The following is a 10,953-nucleotide window of genomic DNA, read 5'->3' as shown; positions in this document are numbered from 1 at the left end:
GTAGGGAAATAATCCAAGACTGACAGAAAACGTTCCTTAAAAATAGCTTGACAAATGGAATGGAAGTCCCCTTGATTGAAAAGAAAGCATTCTGCTTATAAGGACAATAAATACTAACCACAGAACATGAGAATAAGTTTTGCTAACAGGTCCAGGAGATAAATGGCTGGCTTACAAGTAGAGGGTTTAACATCAATTAACGCAGCCAGATTTGCTTCCTTAAAACAAGCTCAGCAGGGAGGAAGTATAGACATGGCCTAAGAATATGATTTGCAGAAGCCAGTGTGTTGGAGTGGGGAGCAGCCAGGACTAGCCCATAGTAGTACTTTGTAGGACCTAGGGTCTTAAGCCTGAGCTGCATGGAGGTGCTTATCTCTATTCAAGATTCACAAGTATGAAGATTTTTCTAGAGTTAGGCACCATTACTTCCATTGTTGAGGAAGTGTCAGTCTTTCCAAACCATGTTTTAGGCATGTCTACTCTACTAGCTTGATAGTTGTCTGAAAATCAGGATTTTTGTTTCATAGGTAAGCTCACATGTTTCAAATTTGGTTTTGAACTGAATTGGACCACAAGTAAAAGCTTTTGAAATCTCCCAAGAGCCAGTCATTCCAAGAAAACTCAATTTTGGAAAATGTGAAACCCACAGTTCTGGCATGAAATAGGCTCCCTGGATCCTGCAGCTGGTCAGTTAAATGGCCATTCTTGACAGTTTCACTGCTGTACTTCTATGAGTCCCTGGCTCTTGTACGGATCCACTGAGCACCCTGTCCCTGGGCCTGGCACAGTCTGTTAGGACCCTGACTTAAATTGTTTGAAAATGCTTTGAATCTAGAATATTTCAAACAGAGGCTGCTCTGCTGTAGCATACCCTATAACTAGATGATAAAGAAACTTTGAGACATGTAATTTAAAATCTCCTTAAGCAAAGGAAGAAATCCCAGTCTCTGACATGAGGGGTGAATGTCCTACTCACTGTGACTTTAGGTAAAAAGGTGGCACCTTTACCTTGTTCCCCATGTTTTTTGTATGGATGGATAATGCTCTGAGAATGTTTACCAGATCAGGCCCCTGCCTATGAGGCATACTGGAGGATATCTATTTTGTGGAGGTTAGGTGTGAGGTAAGTCCTGACAGTGCTTAGCTACTCAGCACCTGAGCACAGCAGCAGATACTTAGGTGCCTATTACAGAACTTTGCCAGTAGAGGAACTGAAGAAGTTTAGGTACCTAAAGGATTAGGCAGGGTTTTTTTTAAATACCTATGGGCTAAAGGTAGCGTAAGAGTGGGCCCAAACTGGACACAGTACTCCAGGTGAGGCTTTACCAGTGCTGAACAGTAGGGGTGTGCGAAACAGGCCATATTTGATTTGGATTTGGATTCAGCCCGAATCAGGGACAGTGATTCGATTCCTTGATTTGGATCACTGTCCTGATTCTATTCTGCCGAATCTGAAGATTCAGTGCTGACTGGGAGAATCAGTGATTTGGCCATAGACAGTTTTAAATGTTTTTTCTACATACCTTGAAGTAGCAGGGGCAGCTTGTGAATGCTGCAATAGTGGGGCAGATGGAACATCCCACAGGAATATGGGGGGGTGGGGGGCCCTGCGTGCTTGGCGGCAGACCCAGATGTGGACCGGAAGTACTTCCGGTTTACTTCCAGGTATGCCACCGAGCACGTGGGGGACTCCTCTCAACCCCCTGGCTCAGCAATCGGCTGCAGGGGGACCCCGGGTGTCCCCCCAGACCCAGGAGGCACCAGTCACCAAGCTGAGGGATGGGGGGTTCCTCATGCACTCTGCTGCGGACCCAGAAGTGGACTGGAAGTGCTTCTAGTTCACTTTCAGGTTTGCTGCCAAGTGCACTGGGGACCCCCGGTGTTCCTGTGGGATGCTTCATCCGCCCCAGCATCGCAGCATTCACGAGCCACCTGGTACCTTGAGGTATGTGGGAAAACCATTTAAAGCTGTGTCTATGTCCAAATCATCAAATCTCTCCAAATTGATTCAGAGCGTTCCAATTTGATTTGGAGAGATTATAGGGTCTCCTGATTTGATTCGGATTCAGAGATTTGGCTCCCGAATCAAATCAGTGACTGAAGCTTCGCACAGCCCTACTGAACAGAGTAAAAGAATCACTTTCCTTAGTTTGCAAGAGGCACTCCTGTTAATACCACCAAGTATGCTGTTGGTCTTTTTTGCAGCAAGAGTACACTGTTGGCTTATATGTACCTGATGGTCTATTGTAACCTGCAGGCCCTTTTCTGAAGTACTATAGCATAGCCAGTTATTCCCCCGTTTGTACAGGCACTAATTCCATCCAAGTGCAGAACTTTCCACTTCTTTTTGCTGAACCTCATCTGATTAATTCCACACCATTTTCCCATTCTATCCAGGTCATTCTGGATCCTGGCCCTATACTCTAGGGCAGGGGTGGGCAAAGTCCAGCCTGTGAGCTGGATCAAGCCTGTAGCAGACTCCATTTCCCATCAGACCCCACCTGTGCTGCTGCGGCTGGTTTCCATGGAGACCCCACCAGTGGCAGGGACGTTACAGCATGGGGCCAGGGCTTCCATGGAGACCAGCCCCAGCAGCACTGGCAGGCCACACGGCTGGGTGGGGAACTGCTCTGGGGCCTGGACCTTGCGGCACTAAGAGCTTGGTCCAGAGTTGAAGCAGAACTGTGATCTGCTGCCTGCATACCTTGAGCAGGAGCTGCTGGGAAATGGAGTCTGGCTGTCAGCCAGATCTGCCATTTTGCCTACCATTGCTCTAGGGTGTCTGCAACTCCACACAACTTGGTGTCATCTGCAACTTTGCTAAGTGCATCCTTGATCCCATCATCCAAATCATTAATGAAGATATTAAATAATACTGGACCAAGTACAAACCCTTAGGGAACCCCACTTGATACCTCCTTCCAACTAGGTATTGAGGTCAGACTGACTGGTCTGTAAATCCTTGGATGCTCCTTCTTCCCCTTCTTAAAGATGGGCACTATATCTGTCCTTTTCCAATCATCTGGAACCTCATCTGACTTCCATGAGTTCTCAAAGAAGATGGCTAAGGGCTTTGAAATTACCCAGCTAGCATCTTCAGTACCTTAAAGTCCATCCCATCTAGCTTCTCTAAATAATTCTTAACCTGTTCTACCACTACTCTAGGTTGTTTGACTCCTGTGCTACCAACTGCATTCATCATCTAGGATCTGCCCCTATTTTTGAAGAATGAAGTAAAAAAGGAATTAAATACATTAACTTTCTCTGAATCATCTGCAACTAGATTGCCTTCCATAATCCTACGGCTTCTTTGGTCTTCCTCTTGACATGCTTGAAGAATTCCTTTTTATTGCCTTTCATGTCCCATGCAGTTGCATCTTAAATTGTGTCTTCTTAATTTTCTCCCAGGACACCTGTTCATAGATATCTGTCCATAGACACCTGTTCATAGATATCTGTCCATAGACACCTGTCCATAGATACACTAAGCATTTTCCATAGAAAAAGGAAAATGTGGAAAGATCACACTAACAAATTAAGTATGGTTCTGCTTTCTGATACTGGATAGCGGTCACCTGGAATTATGAGACATAATTCTTAGAAATTTCATTGTAGTCATCAGAGCTGGTGTCTACACTTCTTATGTGTATTGATTTGTACACAAACACATTTTTGGTCTGATACTAGTGTGAGCTTTGGTAGAAATCAAGACATGTAAACCTATTAGGAAAACTTGCTAGAAACATCAACCAACTTCCAAGTTGGTCTAATAAAATATATTCATAGATTGTAAGGCTGGAAGGGAGCTCAGAAGATCATCAGGTCCAGCCTCCTGCATCAGGCAGGAAAGATAACTGGGGTCAGGTGACCCCAGCAAGGTGACTGTCCAGTCTCCTCTAGAAGATTTCCAGGGTAGGTGATTTCACCACCTCTGGAGGGAGCCTATTTCACAGTTTGGACACTAAATGTGAAGAAGTTTTTCCTAATGTTGGGCTTGAAACAGTCTTCCAGGAGTTTGTGGCCATTACTCCTGGTTTTCCCCAAGGGTGTCCTGGTGGACAGTTGCTCACTGAGCCCTTGATATATGCCCCGATGTAGCGGTAAGCTGCTACCAAGTCCCCTCTTAACCTTCACTTTTTCAGGCTGAAGAGTTCCAGATCTCTCAGCCTTTCCTTGTATGGCTTGCCGTGCAAGTCTCTGATCATATGAGTAGCCCTTCTCTGGACTCTCTCAAGTGTTACCATGAGCTTGTTGAAGTGTGGCACCCAGAACTGGACACAGTATTCCATCTGTGGTCTAACCAGTGCTGAGTACAGCGGAAGAATCACTTCCTTGGTTTTGCTGGAGATGCATCGATTGATTCATGCCAGAGTATTATTTACCCTGCTGGTTACAGTGTCACACTGTGGCTCATATTCATATTGTGGTCTGTTATTACCCCCAGGTCCCTTTTGTTCATGGTGCTGGTCAGTTTGGTGCCACCAAGCCTATATATCTATATCTACACACACACACACACACACACACTCCTTCACAAGTACAAGAAGCATATTGATGCAGCACACTTTAACCTCCCTGGACTTCCCATTTCTGACCTCAGAGCGGCTGTTCTTAGACAACAACACTTTAAAAATAAACTTGAATGGGAAATTTCAGAACAAGAAATCATTCAGAGATTGGATTGAGTTAAATATGGTCTAAACCGAGACTATGGATTCTTATCCCATTACCTGAATTAGCTTCTATAAAACCTATGTGGGTGTATAACCCCTATATAGCTTTTATAAGCTCAGTGGGTTAACTTTTTTTGTTTTTCACTCTCTCCTACCCACCTTGGTTTTTTCAGTATGCCCCCACTTTTCCACCCCACTTTCCGACCCTTTATTTTAATCACTGCTTTCTATTTAGCAGCTCTGCTTCCTGTAGTCCCTTTATAGAATCTGATGAAGTAAACCTCCTGCTTATGAAAGTTTATGCTATATCTCTCTGATGTAGTTAGTCTATAAAGGTGCAAATCTACCCTGCCTTCTGCCTGACTTCAGACTGTTATGGCTAGCAACTTCCTGATGTTCCATTTAAACACTCAGAAATAACTTTATGATATGGGTACGCTGAATATTGCATTGTACAATATCAGATCAGATAGAAAAATAATTATTGTTTTTGGTTTTTATCTGTTTTTTTACAATACTATATTAATGTTTTTATTGTGCTGCTGCTGATTTGGGACTACGAATGTTTGGTTGGGTAATCAACCAGGTGAGAGGAGAAGGAAGGGAATGTAGTGGAAGGGAAAGTTTCAGCAGCTAGGAAGGGTCTTGAGCTCATATCCTGTGGGAAAGTAGTATTATTAGGTGCATCTTTGTACCTGAGAAGTGGGTTGGGTGAATGCAAATACTGAGTAGGTAATTGATGAATTCTGTAACTGGGAATGTCATTCACATTGTCTGCTGTGTCTCAAGTGTTGATATGCTGATATAAAGCACAGCTAGTGTTTGATAAGATCTAGCCCCTCATTCCCTTGTAAGATATGTATGCCACTGAAAAAGTGTTCTATGCTGAAATATACCTGAACTAAAAGACAACATGCTTTTACTTATGTCAACACAAAAGCTATTTTCTTCCCAGCTATGCTCTCTCTGCACCTCAAATAATGCAAAAAATCAATTTACCATGAGAATGATATATTTTGAAAGAATGGCATAAAGAAGTAACAAATACAAAGTCCTAATCAAAAGCAAGCAAAAAGAACTAATCTTCAAACAATAAAACCTTGCTGAAAACTGTAATACTTTACATGGCTTATCCCATTTATTTTTCTCATTTTATATGTTGGAACTACAGATGTAGTGAAAATATGCCAATCTCTGGCCACATTCACTTTAATTTATAAAGACCATGAGTGATTCTTAAACTTTCACTTGGACCCAACCATTTTTATTTGTTCTGCCTACTGTCATTACTGTATAGTTTCCATCATCATGCAGGAGAATGTGAGCTAGTGATATTATAAAGAAGGAGACAATGAAAAGCTGGGCTGTAAAAAAAGAAGTGTATAAAATGACTAGCTAAGCAGTAAGATATTACATTTGCTTAAGTTTGAAATGTCTGCTCCAGTCCAAGCACAAAGTGAACTCTTTCTTGTTGTTTAGAACCTGTTCCTAACCTGTGCCTTACTTCTGAAGTGAAATGACTCTGTCCTTTGGGTTCTTTCAAAGGTAAGAAAGGGCTCACTGGTTCCATTAGGATGTGATTCCATTAAATTATCCAGTTCATGGAAGTGAGATTAACTGGAGAATAAGGTACAACTCGCCACGCTCAACATGGCAAGGCCAGGCCTTTAAGTAGTCACAAGCTTTTTAAACAGAAATCAGTTTAGAGCTGGGTTTGTGCTATGCCTTTCACTTCACAGCAGGCCTGGACAACTTCTAAGCACCTGGGGGGTGAATGCCCCTTGGGCTGCATACCCACATCCTGCACCACTGAGAATTACAGGCCGGCAAACTGCGAACGGCAAGGACTACTCCCCTCCCTGAACTGTGCATCTACATCCCCCCTCACAGCAGTACCATGTGCATGCCTTGCTGATGCACCACACATACACCACTTCCTACCTCCCTCCCACCCCCAACACAGCACTGTACCATCTGTTGCAGTGAGAGAAATAAGAGCAGCAGCCATGGAAGGAGTCCATGGGCTGCAACTTAACCCCTCCCAGTAGGGTGACCACCTTTTCAAAATGGACAGGTGGAACACATGCCCGTCTCTCCCCTCCCCGCCCCCTGACCAGCAACACAGCCGGAGAAGAGCCAAACTGAGCAGTGAGGGTGGATCTGGGCTGCCTGCCGCAGGCCGGGGCTCCTCGCCCCACTGCCCTTTCCCCGGGAGCCCTGTGCCAGACATACACCTCCTGCCCACCCAGCAGCAGCAGGGGGCACAAGTCCATGCCACCACCCCTGTCCCTACCAGACAGTCAGAGGGCACCTTGCCATGGTGGCACAGGGCTCTTGGGGGGCTGGCAGCAGGCTGGGGAGCCCCAAACCTGCAAAGAGCAGCCTGCATCTGCCTCTACCCCATGCACAAAACTGGAGGAAGCATGTGCCCCCACCCCCTTCTGCCCCAGGAATGCATGCAGCAGCAGGAAGCTGCACTCCCTCACCCCCTGAATGAGCCTCCTGTAGTTCCATCCCATTCCCCGCTCCAGGACCCATGCACCACCTCGGCTGGTAGCACCCCCCACCCCAGACCCTACTCCACTCCCTCCCTCACTGTGGGGGCCTCAATCTGACCCCTCCCCATGCCCCCTGCCATGGACTTACCTGCAAGGAGCTGCTCTCTGTGCTACCTGGCTGTATTCCCAGCCATCTGCATGTGTGCAGGTGCACACATACACATGGGCACCCATTGCATCCTGCTCCTGACAGCCCCTAGAAGGCTGGAACACTGACAGCCTGAAAGGGGAAACCCCCCATTTCCTGTGGTTTTCTGCAGTGAATGGAAAACCCAAATCCCTGCATGACACTGGAAATCTGGGACAAACGCTGTCCAGGAGTCATGCAGCCTGGACCAGGACTTGAGGGTCTCATTTTGGAATTGTCCCACCCAATTAGGAACAAGTGATCACCTTACCTCACAAGCTGCATGGACAACCCTGCTTTACAGAATGATCATCCCAATACGGAAAAACATGGGAATTACCACCCTGGGTTTCACAGTTTAATGACAGTGTGTATCAAAGGCACAGTGGTCAAAGTTGAAGTAACTCAAAGACAGAAGTTTCCTAATGTCAGATAGACCTGTGCAAAGCTTCAGTTCCTGATTCAATTCGGTGGAGATTTGGCCTGATTCGGTGGCTTAATCTCCAAATCCGAATAGAATCAGAGGACCCTTTAATTATGCCGAATCGAACTGGAACCCTCCAAATTGATTTGGAGAGATTTGGAGAGATTCAGACATAGACACAGATTTAAATATGTTTTCTACATACCTCTAGGTAGCAGGTGGCTCGTGAATGCTGCAATGCCGGGGTAGATGGAGCATCCCGCAGAATTGTGGGCGGGAGGCTCCCCAGCGCACTTAGCAGTAGACCTGGAAGTGGACCAGAAGCACTTCCAGTTCACTTCTGGGTCTGCCGAGGAGCATGCTGGGCGCCCCCTGCACCCCCTTGGCTCACTCACTGGTGCCTCCTGGGTCGGGGGGGGCACCTGGGGTGTTACAGTAAGAACTACAGGACTGGGCTCCTGATTTTTAGTCCATCTTATATGAAATATATCCTTGGACCAATATTCTTCAATGTCTTTATCAGTGACTTGGACGAGGGAGTGAAGTGTGCTCTGTCCAAGTTTGCGGATGATACAAAACTGTGGGGAGAAGTGGACACACCGGAGGGCAGGAAACAATTACAGGTAGACCTGGACAGGTTGGACATATGGGCAGAAAACAATAGAATGCGATTTAACAAGGAGAAATGCAAAGCGCTGCACCTAGGGAGAAAAAATGTCCAGCACACCTACTGCCTAGGAAATGACTTGCTCGGTAACACGGAAGTGGAAAGGGATCTCGGAGTCCTAGTGGACTCCAAGATGAACATGAGTCGTCCGTGTGACGAAGTCATCAGCAATGCTAACTGCACTTTATCATGCATCAGCAGATGCATGACAAACAGAACCAAGGAGGTGATACTTCCCCTCTATTGGGCGCTGGTCAGACCGCAGTTGGAATACTGCATGCAGTTTTGGGTGCCACACTTCAAGAGGGATGTGGATAACCAGAGAGATAACCAGAGGGTCCAGAGAAGGGCCACTCGTATGGTTAAGGGCTTGCAGGCCAAGCCCTACGAGGAGAGACTAGGGTACCTGGACCTCTTCAGCCTCCACAAGAGAAGGTTGAGAGATGACCTTGTGGCTGCCTATAAATTCATCATGGGGGCGCAGAAGGGAATTGATGAGGCTCTACTCACCAAGGCACCCCTGGGGGTCACAAGAAATAATGGCCACAAGCTAGCAGAGCGCAGATTTAAACTGAACATTAGGAAGAATTTCTTCACAGTCAGAGTGGCCAAAATCTGGAATGGGCTCCCAAGGGAGTTAGTGCTCTCCCCTACCCTGGGGGTCTTCAAGAGGAGGATAGGCATCTGGCTGGGGTCATCTGAACCCAGTACTCTTTCCTGCCTATGCAGCGGATTGGACTCGATGATCTATTGAGGTCCCTTCCGACCCTAACCTCTATGAATCTATGAAATTGAATGTTTGCTTCTATCTCACTATTTCTCATGTGGAAATATAAGTGAATTGCCAATTCATATGTGTTTTCTCTGAATGCATAAATAGAGCCAAATACAAAAAATTATGTTTTCTTATATGTTGGAACTCATGCCTTTTGATTCAGTAAAATATTTAAGCACCAAATACTAAATATTCCTATGGACTCAATGTGCTTAGAGGTAGGATTATGTTTAAGCACCTTGCTGAACTGAGGGCATGGAGACTATACTGTATTAACTAATGCTATATACTTCCTGATTTTTAGGCTTATTTTATGTTAATCAATGCCATATGTTTAGGCATCTATTTTAACTCATGCATAAATGTCTTTCTGTGTTATGCTGTGCACCAGACCCTATGATGTTTAAGTACTTCTATCAAAAGGCTTAGTTAAACTTCATGGGACCTTTGGTTGTGTAAAATATTTTAATAACTGTTTTTCTATCAGGCTTTCATATTTGTGCCAATCATAAATAATTTGTCTGCACTTTAATGTTTCTGTTTTTAAGCTTGCCAGACAGATACCACAGAGGATGATTTGCATGCCTGGTACATTGGTATTTTGATGCTTCTGCTTCTAAGAAACACAGAGGGGCCGAGATGACTAGAGAGCTAAATAAGAAAGGTATAAATAAATAAGGGCAAAAAATATGCTGAAGAGATTCCATTTCAACTGCTGCAACGCTGAGATGGACCAAGGGTTGGTACACAATATTTTTATTACTGGCTGATAAAGGTCCCCATAGTCCTACTCAATTAAAAATACTGCAAGGGTTCAGATTAGTTTTCCGAGTTTAGAAACTGCTAATACGCAACACTGTGTCACTGTGCAAAGCACAGGAGATGCACCACCCCCAGTGAACTGTAAGAGACATTCTGAAAGAAAACTATTCCCTGAAGCTGTGCTTAGAAGCAATAAGAAATACTCTTGAAAAGTGGTCAGTAAAGTGTCCTCTTCATGAAGAGCAAACCAGTAAGTATGGTGGAACACTCATGGTTGTTTCTTCTCCCTACATTAGATAGGGAAAGTTGTTTCCCATACTTTTAGGAAATGACTTATTTTTTCCTCCCTACTGCATAACAGTGTAAACCTGGCCATAATTCAGCACTAAGAGACTCAAACTTCTTTCTACCTCATACACCAGAGGCAGGCAATTATTTTGGGCGAAGGGCCACTTACCCAGTTTTGGCAGGCTGTCGAGGGCCACATGGGTAACCCTGCTCCTAAACAGATGCCCTGCCCCCTGGTCATCATCTTGGGACCAATGTCCCAATGTCTTTGGTCCCAAGACATTGAGACATTGGTCCCTGTTCCAGGACCAGCACTGGTGGGGCCCAAAGCGGGGGACAGGCTGGCAGGAGTCTGTGGAGCCAGGCTGGGCTGCACCAGCAGGGAGAAGGGGGAGCTGGCCCGGCTCCATAGAGTCCCTGCTGGCTGGGACCCCGCGCTCCTGCCCCACCCTCTCTGGGTCCCACTGGCACTGGCCCTGGGACACTGGTGCGGGCCCCGTGCTCCCGCTGGCTCCCTGCCCACTCACTCCCAGTGCCCCCCAGCCCCATGGTACAGGCGGGGGGCAATGCACAGCCCTGACCCCTGCTCACCGGCAGAGAAGAAGCTGGAGCTGTGTGGGGGGAAAAGCGGTCCCTTGCCTGCCCCATGGCCAGTGCCCTGGCCTGCAGCCGCTTGCAG

At 46.0% G+C, this 10,953-nt stretch overlaps 1 protein-coding gene and 1 long non-coding RNA gene across 12 annotated transcripts in view; one reads left to right on the top strand and one right to left on the bottom strand.

The window, feature by feature from the left end:
- Nucleotides 1–10,953, bottom strand: part of PTPRM (protein tyrosine phosphatase, receptor type M) — a 734,228-nt gene that overhangs the window by 99,482 nt on the left and 623,793 nt on the right. The window lies entirely within an intron of this gene.
- The window catches only part of LOC112550293, an 83,694-nt gene that overhangs the window by 65,413 nt on the left and 7,328 nt on the right, over nucleotides 1–10,953 (top strand). For 2 of the 11 annotated variants that reach the window (XR_003094054.1, XR_003094046.1), the window contains one exon: nucleotides 6,153–6,218. The exons of 8 other annotated variants lie outside the window; for them this stretch is intronic. This is a non-coding gene — a long non-coding RNA (uncharacterized LOC112550293). Of the gene's footprint in view, nucleotides 1–6,152; nucleotides 6,219–9,772; nucleotides 9,889–10,953 lie in introns of all 11 variants that reach the window. One more of the 11 variants, XR_003094055.1, reaches the window with a different exon arrangement.

Source organism: Alligator sinensis, unplaced genomic scaffold (assembly GCF_000455745.1).
Source record: "Alligator sinensis unplaced genomic scaffold, ASM45574v1 scaffold597_1, whole genome shotgun sequence".
Classification (NCBI taxonomy): Eukaryota; Metazoa; Chordata; order Crocodylia; family Alligatoridae; genus Alligator; species Alligator sinensis.
The sequence above is the reverse complement of the archived record's forward strand: the minus strand, read 5'-3'. Positions and strand labels throughout refer to the sequence as shown.